Source organism: Rhinopithecus bieti, unplaced genomic scaffold (genome assembly GCF_001698545.2).
Source record: "Rhinopithecus bieti isolate Rb0 unplaced genomic scaffold, ASM169854v2 scaffold_1014, whole genome shotgun sequence".
NCBI classification, from domain to species: Eukaryota; Metazoa; Chordata; class Mammalia; order Primates; family Cercopithecidae; genus Rhinopithecus; species Rhinopithecus bieti.
The window spans coordinates 1,596,494-1,605,945 of NW_016803499.1; the positions used below are offsets into that span (position 1 = coordinate 1,596,494).

Consider the following 9,452-nt stretch of genomic DNA (forward strand, 5'->3'; position numbering starts at 1 on the left):
ACTTGGTCCTTACAACAACTCTTTTTTTTGAGATGGAGTCTTGCTCTGTTGCCCAGGCTGGAGTGCAGTGGCATGCTCTCGGCTCACTGTAACCTCTGCCTCCTGGGTTCAAGTGATTCTCCTGCTTCAGCCTCCTGAGTGGCTGGGACTACAGGTGGGTGCCACCATTCCCAGTCACAACAACTCTTTATTACTTTATTTTACAAATAAGGAAATGGACTCAGAGAGAGGGTAACTTTCTGAGGTTCTGAGTGGCCAGATGATATTTGAAATACAAGTCTTTTGCTCACGTCTTGCAGTTGCCTCTTGGATGTCTGGTATGCTTTTTGACAGGTACAGAATAGATTCATACACACATACACAGTTTTAGTTGTGGATTTATTGAGATATAATTTACATATCATGCAATTCACTCATTTAAGGTATCCTATTCAGAGGTTTCTAGTACATTCAGAGTTGTGCAATCATTTCAGTCAATTTTAGAACACTTGAGTCACTCCATCAAAAAACCTCATAACTTTTAGCTACCATTTTCTACTCCCTACTTCTCCAGTTCTGGGCAACCAGTAATCTTCTTTCTATCTCTACAGATTTGCCTATTCTAGACATTTCCTGTAAATGGAATAAAATATTCAGTGGTCTTTTGTGTCTTGTTTATTCACTTGGCATAATGTCTTTAAGGTTTGTCCATGTTGTAGCGTACATCAGAACTTCACTCCTCTTAATGTCTGAATAATATTCCATTGTATGGATGTACCACATTTTGTTTATCCATTCATCAGTTGATGGACATTTTAGGGATGTTGGAAATTATGAATGCTGTTATGAACATTCAAACACTTATTTTTAACATTACTTTTATGTAAAATTAAGTCTGCTTTTAACATTATGACAAATACTTTTTTCCCAGTTCTAAATTCTCAACGAAAATTCTCCCTGGTATCAGACTAGCAAACCAATGAACAGTTTCATGGACAAATGTACCTGAATGAACTAAAAAAGTGAATATAAATACTATAATTAGCACAGGTGCTCATTAGTTATATAAAACAGCAATAACACTAGGGAATTAGTAGCAGTATAGAGCTCCAACTGAACAGTATATGGCAACCCAATCTATCATTTAAGTTTATCACAGAGCTTATTTGGAAGTATGTCTACTTCACTCTTCTAAATATAAACTCAACGAGCTGAAGCTACTGCAATAGGAGCTGGCAGCAGAAAAGGGATGGTGCAAGTTTTCACCAAATTATTACAATTTGGTAGTAGAGGATGTGTCTGTTTTAATGATAGTGGCTGTTTTTGTTGTGATGTTTCTGTTGTGATGATAGTTTTTCAGTCTAAAACAGTACTGTGTAGTATAAAATCTTAAGAGGCTATTTTAGTGTATTTAAAACTAAAAAATTTTAGTTACAAAATAGTTTCCTAAAAATTAGTGATACTTTTTGAAAGGCTGGTTCAAGTACATTTTATTAATTCTTTTTCAATAAAAAAGAACAGTGTATTCAAGGTATTTCGTACAAGGTGGAAAGTCTACTTTATTTTTTAATGAGTGACTGAATTCAACTTCTACTAGATTTCCTCTGTAAGTTGCGTCTATTAGTTTAAACATCAGTCTTTCATGGGTGATTAACTTCACTAAAAACTTCATGTTCATCAATATCGTGTTGAACTTGAAACTGTATTATCATCTGTTTATTAATAGGCAATGGTGTCAGATAATCGTGAAATTGAGAAGTCGCCCATCCATTTGGGTGGGAAAATAACCAACACCCTCAGTTGTAATCCCACTAAGAACCGCCAGGGCGAGAAGCAAGCGGCATCGCTTCCATCTTTACGTGAGTCTTGGAAATGGTTCAGCACCATGACGTCCGCCGAAGACGTAGGTGTAGACGAGGAACAAAAGAGAAGACCCCTCGTGGAGGTGGCCTGTGGGGCTCGCCCTTCTCGGGCGCCCGTCGCCGTCTGTCCCTGACTCCGCTACCCCCGGGGGCCGCAGCGAGTGCGCCCCGCGATGGAGCGGGCTGTGGAGGGAGCCTCCATGGAGTCTCCATCAACAGTTGAGGACCAGGAGACGGTGGCAGGCGGTAGAGCGGCCTGGGCAGGGCCAGCGCCCCGGGCTGCGGAGCACAGGACGGCGGCGCCCAGGGACGCCCCAGGGCGGGCCTCAGCCCCTCCAGCCGGCGGGAGCCCAGCTCCAGGGGAGCCCGCAGCTCCCTCCATCTTGGTTGATGGAGGCGGGGAGCGGCGTCTGGGTCTCTCCACCGTCGTGCCCGTCCCCTACGGCCCCGCGGACGCAGACGCCGGCAGCCGGGGCTCTTCCCTTGGCCGAATGGCAGAGCCCAGTCGGGGCTTCCCCGGGACAAGTTTCCCGGCCCCACGGGGTTTGATTTTTAGGGGGTCCCAAGTTCCCACAGTCGTTCCGACAAAATGGAGGACGTCGTCTCCTCCTGCTGCAGCCATGGCGGGAGGTGGGGGACTATTCCCCACGGGGCGCGGCGAGGGTGGAAGGGCCTCCACTGCCCCCAGCGCGGTCAGGACTCCAGTTCGCCCGTGGCCCCGAAAGCCCACTCGGCCCCGCTCCAGCGCCTCCCCGGCCTCGCCCCTCGCAGGGGCCTTCAAGGAACTGGACAGGGAGGGCGATGGGGCATCGAGGCCGCGGCTCTCCTCGGGCAGGGGCGTTGGGAGCCACTGCCGCGGCCTGGGCGCCCAAGCTCGGGCGAGGGCAGGCGGCCCCGCCGGAGTCTCCCGGGCTGTCTAGGTCCCGAAGAGCCCCGAGCCCTGAGGAGCCGAAGCGGGGTCGGTGCGGCGGGCAGCGAATCTCGGGCTCCTGACCCTGGCAGACCCGGTGGGTGGGGCGGGGACCGGCGGGGAGGGGACCCGGCCGGGAGTCGAGGGCCGGCGGAGGCGGGAGTGGAACGGCAGGGCCGGGGGAGTGGCCCGCACCTGACGGACAGCCCTTCGGACCACCCCACCGAGGGGGGGCCCTGAAGGACGGCCGTCGGAGCCAATGGGCATGCCCGAGGCGCTCCGGCCCTCCTCCCCTGTCAGCCAATGAGCGCGCGGAGGGCGGGGCCTCCCCGGGCTCGGCCGCGCCGCCGCCTCCTCCGCCTCCTCCTCCTCACCAGCGCTAAAGCCGGGACTGGACCGAGCGGAGTTGTGCGTGTCGCCGAAGGGGGGTGGGCCGGGGGAGGGGAGGTTCGCTCCGCGGAGCCGCAGCCAGAACCGGGTGAGGCTTATCCCCGCTGTCTTTCCAGTCCGGGGCCGCCGAGAGTGGGGGTGGCTGGGAGCAGCGCAGCCTCCGGAGGAGGAGGCGGAGGCGGAGGCGACTAGGGAGGCGGAGATGGGTGAGGGCAGCCTCCGGAGCCTCCCACCGACCCGGGATTAATACCCCGCGGCGCGGCCGCCGTCGCCGCTGCCGCGTCGGGGCCTCGGGGGCAGCTCGGGGCTGCGCTCATGTCACAGGCGCCTTTGCGTGCGGCCCGAGGGGCTGGGAGAGTGCGGGCGAGGCCGGGAGGGCTGTCGTCCGGAGTGCTGGGTGACTGCCGACAGCAGGGCCTCGGGGTCGCTCAACAATAGGGGCCGGCGGCGGCGCGGGCCGGCGGGGCGGGGCTGCCGGCCGCCCGGGGAGGTCGCGGGGCATTTTCCTTTCTCTCCTGCGGGGGGCGGGGGAGGGGCGCCCCGGCCGGGTCTCCGCTCTCGGGGCCGCGCTCCCACCCTGTCCACTGGAGCCGAGGTCCCCAAGTTTTTCGGGGTGAGGGCTGCTGCCTCTGCCCCGCCGGGTCCCCTCCTTCGCTCTTCTTTTCCTCGGCGCTGCGCTGCGCGGCTCTTGCTCCGCACGTATTGTTTGGCTGGGTCTCTAATGGCGGACGGGGAGGCAGCGCTGCCGGTCGCCGACTGCAGGGGGGGGCAAACCTCGGGCCCAGGGCAACTGCTTGGGGCAAATGTGGGCGATATCGGCCCAGCGGTGACGTGAGCCGCCCCTTACCTCTGAATTGGTACTTGGAGTGACGGGGATGACGCTGGGTGGGCAAATTTAGGAGGGAATACAAATCCCTTGCTGGCGTCGAGGCAGCGTTTTCCCTTCCCCCCTCCCTTCCCGGGAGCAGGCTCGGTGTCCTCAGGCCCCCTCCCTTCCAGATTTTGCCTTTCACATGGGTTTTGGCCCCAGATACATATTTTGCGCTGTTTTGCCCCACTTACGCAGGAGGGGGCTATTGTGCGCATGGTGGGGGTAATAATAGAAGAACCGAGCCTCCTTGACCTCTTATTCCCTTCTCTGCCTCCTTCTGGCAGAAAGGGTTGGTTTCTCCCACCAGGTTGTGTGTTCTTGATACATTTTTCTTTTTTCCTCCTATCCCAGGACCAAGAATCGCCTTCAGCCCTGTCTGGTGCATCCTTGGCAGAAAGTGAGGAGGAAAACACCCCCATTGTGAGTCCTTTGCCCCTAATTTGTTGCCAATAGAGGACATTGTCAGGTTGTAGGGGTTCAGCTACGGGACCTGGCCCTCCCAGTTGTTTTGAGGGGGAGGAGCTTTCCCTTGGGTGGCAGCTGCCCCCAGGGCGAAGCCTGGGTAATGGCTGGTGAGGCAGCTGGGAGTGGGCGCTGCTGTTTCCACCGCTGCAGACATCGCTCCTGCTGCTGCAATACCAACCTCAGCAACCAGACGACGATCTTCTGCAGCTGCTCACGTTACCGGGGAGGAGGGGTGGTGCGAAGGAGGGCATATTTCTGGTGCCCTCTAGAGTTCCAAAATGGGAATTAAAGTTATTTCTTGTTGAATGCTGAGCATACAACCTTAACATTTTTTCTTCCTTAAACAATGGCTAATTGATTGAAGGAATTGGAAACATAGAAATAATCATATTTTTGTTTATGCCTATTGGAAACGCAAATTTTGACACGGTTCGTGAGTTGTTAGATCTTTTTTCATTTATTTACTTACGAAAGGGATGGAGCCCACTCCTCTAGTGCTATCTTGTTCAGCAAGTAGTATGCTGATCAGGCCAGTGTACTGATCTAGTTACTTTCTTCGTTCCCCGTCTTCCGTGTTGATCATCTTTCACTTAGCGGTCGCTTTTGAATGTGTTACCTGAGAATTATTTAATTTGTTGGTTTTAAGGCAACCATGTAATGTGCTGGAGAGGAAGATGAAGATAGCCAGTCATAGTTTCCTTCAGACAATTGAAACTAAACAAAGTATCTGAAGTCAGCACTCTGGATACATTATATCTCTGGAGCCCATTGACAGTTGATACTGTAACTTGTCATCCCTGTCAGAGTCAGAGATGAGTTATTTACGCTTAAGTATTCAGTCCACATGGTTTAAAAAATAGTTAATTGATAAGCGTTTGCTGAATATACATTGTGAAGGATGATGTGAGAATAGTAACTTGTATTAAATATACATCGTTCTAGGCACAGTCCAGGACACTTTCCTTTAATCTTAGCAAGTAGCCCACAGGGTAATACGAATGGCATGTATTGAGCCCTTATTGTATGCTAGCCCGATTCTAAGGTTTTTTTTTTTAAGTTTATTATGGAAACTTTAAATTTTACGTGTAAGAATAGTGTACTGACCCTCCATGTACCCATCATTCACATTCTAAAATTATCAATACGTGCCCGCACTCATTTTTAACATGTTAAGTAATTTAATTATCATGAAAACCCAGTGATGTTGATAACCACAGTTATCAATTAGATTTATATACTGCTTTGTTTCAAAACTAACGGGCTGTTTGGATCAGAATTAACATAGTCTCTTTTTCAATGTGTCTGTAAAATTTACAGTCTGTAATTGTTTTCTAAATACTGCTAACTTGAATGACTATAACTTCTCTAATGAGTTTGAAGTTCATCTCAGGCGTCAGATCATTCAAATATAGTGAATCAAGGTTAGATCTTTCAAGTGGATGGAAGATGCTTATCGCTGCGTATTTTCACAAAAGATTTGCCTTTCTAGGATTTTTTTTTTCTTTGTTCTTAGTTATGTTGATAGGGGAAGCTTGATAATTGGTTATGTTTAGTAGATATTTGGAGACCAGGAACATAAAAAATGTAAAATCAGTACTTTTCTGTAATGCCAACATATGTATACTAACGGGAAGCAGTGCTGCTTTTACATAACCAGAATGTGGTTCTTGTTTTGCTTAACAATTTAGCTTAGAATTGAACATTTCTTTACTTAAAAACAGCAACTAGTGATGCTGTTATGTGCTAGACAGTAAGATGAAGATAACCTGATGATTTTTAATTGGCCTTGACTAAATAAGTACTTTTATTATACAGTAGGAACATATGTGAGTACTTTTAGATCTATTTACAAAGTATTTTGACAGTTAAAACTACTTTAAATATTTATGGCATCTTTCTTTAGTGCATCCTTAATAATATCTATTCCCTCCCACCTATCCTTTTAAACTGTTGGGAGAAAGATATAAAGTGGTCTCTGCTTTTCCATGGGCTGGGCTTTTGCATTTCATGTGGTGAGACAACCCTGAATCACTCAGGTATGACATATACGCTGACATATGAACATTTTTAACTTCTGTGTGGATAGAGAGCTTATATTGCCTTTGAAGAACAGTTTTTTTTTTTTTTTTTTCAGTTTTATTGTATTTTGCCCTTGTTTGAGGTACGGAGATGTACAAACTTAATACATTTGAGACAAAGTGAGTCTTTACCTTCAGTCAGATGCTCTGGTATTAATGTGATGGGAAGAATAGGTATGAAATGCTGAAACTCTGGTGTCAAAAGGCGTGATATAATTAGAAATGTTATATTTTCTGTCTCTCTAGCATTAATATGTCTCCATCCCATTTGACAATATTGTTAACATGTATCATGATAAATGTCGTTTATTATAAGAAGACTGGGCTATTCAAATTGCACGTGATTTTTTTTTTTTTCGAGATGGAGTTTCACTCTTACTGCCCAGGCTGGAGTGCAGTGACGCAAACTTGGCTCACTGCAACCTCCGCCTCCTGGGTTCAAGTGATGCTCGTGCCTCGGCCTTCCAAGTAGCTGGGATCACAGGTGCGCGCCACTGTGACTAGCCAATTTTGTATTTTCAGTAGAAACAGGATTTCATCATGTTGGTCAGGCTTACCTCGCACTCCTGGCCTCAAGTGATTCGCCTGTCTCAGCCTCCCACAGTGCTGGGATTACAGGCGTAAGCCACCTCACCCAGCCTCTTTTTTTTGAGATGGAATCTCTCTTTGTCATCCAGGCTGGAGTGCAGTGGCGCGGTGTCTGCTCACTGCAACCTCCGCCTCCTGGGTTCAAGCATTCTCCTGCCTCAGCTTCCCAAGTAGCTGGGACTATAGGCACTTGCCCACTACACCTGGCTAGTTTTGTATTTTTAGTAGAGATGGGGATTTTCAGTAGAGACGAGGTTTCACCGTGTTGGCCAGACTGGTCTCGAACTCCTGAGCCCCGGTGATCTGCCCGCCTCAACCTCCCAAAGTATTGGAATTACAGGTGTGAGCCACCGTGCTGGCCTGCATGTGATTTTTTTTAGCGAATGCAAGGAGAGCCCAAACTCAAGTGTTTTCTCTCATTGGATTCGCAAATAGTATTTTATGTAGGGCATTTCAATTTAGGGAAGAAATAAATTGCTTTGACTTCCTGCATTTTCCTCCTTTAAAAACACTTCAGTTGGTTAATTTTCTTATATTCCTGTCAAAGCACAAAAGTGAACAGGACTTTTGAAGTATTCAGATCAAAAAGTACTAATGCAGGTCTCCAATATATAAGACTTACAAAGTTGTCAATGAGAAAAATTGCTGTTGGATAAATCTATGAATTTGAGTGCAGCAATCTGAGTAACAGTTGCAGCTTATTTTGGTATTTTATTTTGGTTGTATATCAGCAAATTTTTTTATGTAGTTGGAGTTGCCCATTTTTATATTTGCAACCTGGTTTTTTAAATAAGTCACTTTGTAGTCTTAGATGTCTCTTACTAAAATAGACATATGAAAAGGATCTTTATGGTCATCACCAAATGCTTGGCAACAAGATGAGTTCATCATTTTAAAATGTGTTGGATTATAACACATTTGAACATATCTGTTGTTTTCGTGCATATTTTAAGATATATTAATTTTTTTTGAATTGAGCTTTACACAATACTTGAAGCACCTCTGTGGAGCTGCAGAATGAATTTTCGTAAACATTTTTAAACTTTTTATTAAAGTTTAAAAAATGATGTGCAGAGAGATTAGCAGAATCACTTGATTAGTATGACTTTGGGGTTCTTAGTACTGTTTTATTTTTAACTTTATAACAGTCCATTGAAAATTAGAAGTAATAAATTTTAAGAAAAATTAATGCTCTTTAATTTGAAAGAAGGGTATATATAGCTGTTGAGTTTTATTTTTACTGATTTGATTAGTGTTCTATAAGTATTCATGTTTGCTATTTCAAGAAATGACGTAGGAGTAAACTGGTTGGCCGAGCTCAGTGGCTCACCCCTGTAATGCCAGCTTTGGGAGACTGAGGTGGGTGGATCACCTGAGGTCAGGAGTTCGAGACCAGCCTGGCCAACGTGGTGAAACCCTCTCTCTACTAAAAATACAAAGATTAGCCAAGCATGGTGGTGGGCATCTGTAATGCCAGATACTCAGGAGGCTGAGGTAGGAGAATCACTTGAAACTGGGAGGTGGAGTTTGCAGTGAGCCAAGATTGCACCACTGCATTCCAGCCTGGGTGATAGAGTGAGAGACTGTCAAAAAAAAAAAAAAAAAAAGAGTAAACTGATTATTCACAGAAATAGGTAATGTATGTTTAATAGGTCGTTTTTTTGTAGAGACAGGGACCCACTTTGTTGTCTCCTGGACTCCTGGACTCAAGCGATCTTCCTACCTTGGCCTCCCAAAGTGTTAGGATTGTAGGCGTAAGCCACCATGCCTAGCCAGTAGGTTGGGTTTTTTATTTATTTTATTTATTTATTTATTTATTTATTTGAGATGGAGTCTCGCTCTGTCAGGGAGTGCAGTGGCCAGATCTCGGCTCACTGCAAGCTCCACCTCCCGGGTTCACGCCATTCTCCTGCCTCAGCCTCCCGAGTATCTGGGACTACAGGTGCCCGCCTCGTCGCCCGGCTAGTTTTTTGTGTTTTTTTTTTTTTAGTAGAGACGGGGTTTCACCGTGTTAGCCAGGATGGTCTCGATCTCCTGACCTCGTGATCCGCCCGTCTCGGCCTCCCAAAGTGCTGGGATTACAGGCTTGAGCCATGGCACCCGGCTGGTTGGGTTTTTTAAACTTTTGCACACTTATGTTTTATTAATATAAGTTATCTTGTTTTTGTTTATTCTTAATTTAGACCCTTCTCTTTAATGTCAATAGGCTGCCAAGGATTAGGTTTTTCTCTCTTTTCCAGAGGGTTCCAGATTTTTTTTTCTCTCTAGTGTTCCTAGTGAATTTCAAGGTCAGATTAGTTTTGTGAATT

The 9,452-nt window shown here is 47.0% G+C and overlaps 1 protein-coding gene across 1 annotated transcript in view; it reads left to right on the plus strand.

Moving 5' to 3' along the window:
- Positions 1–3,119: 3,119 nt before the first annotated feature.
- The window catches only part of ZMYM2 (zinc finger MYM-type containing 2), a 129,156-nt gene continuing 122,823 nt past the window's right edge, over positions 3,120–9,452 (plus strand). Inside the window, 2 exon segments of the mRNA XM_017886597.1 lie at positions 3,120–3,229; positions 4,364–4,432. The gene's annotated coding sequence lies outside the window, so the exon portion shown is untranslated.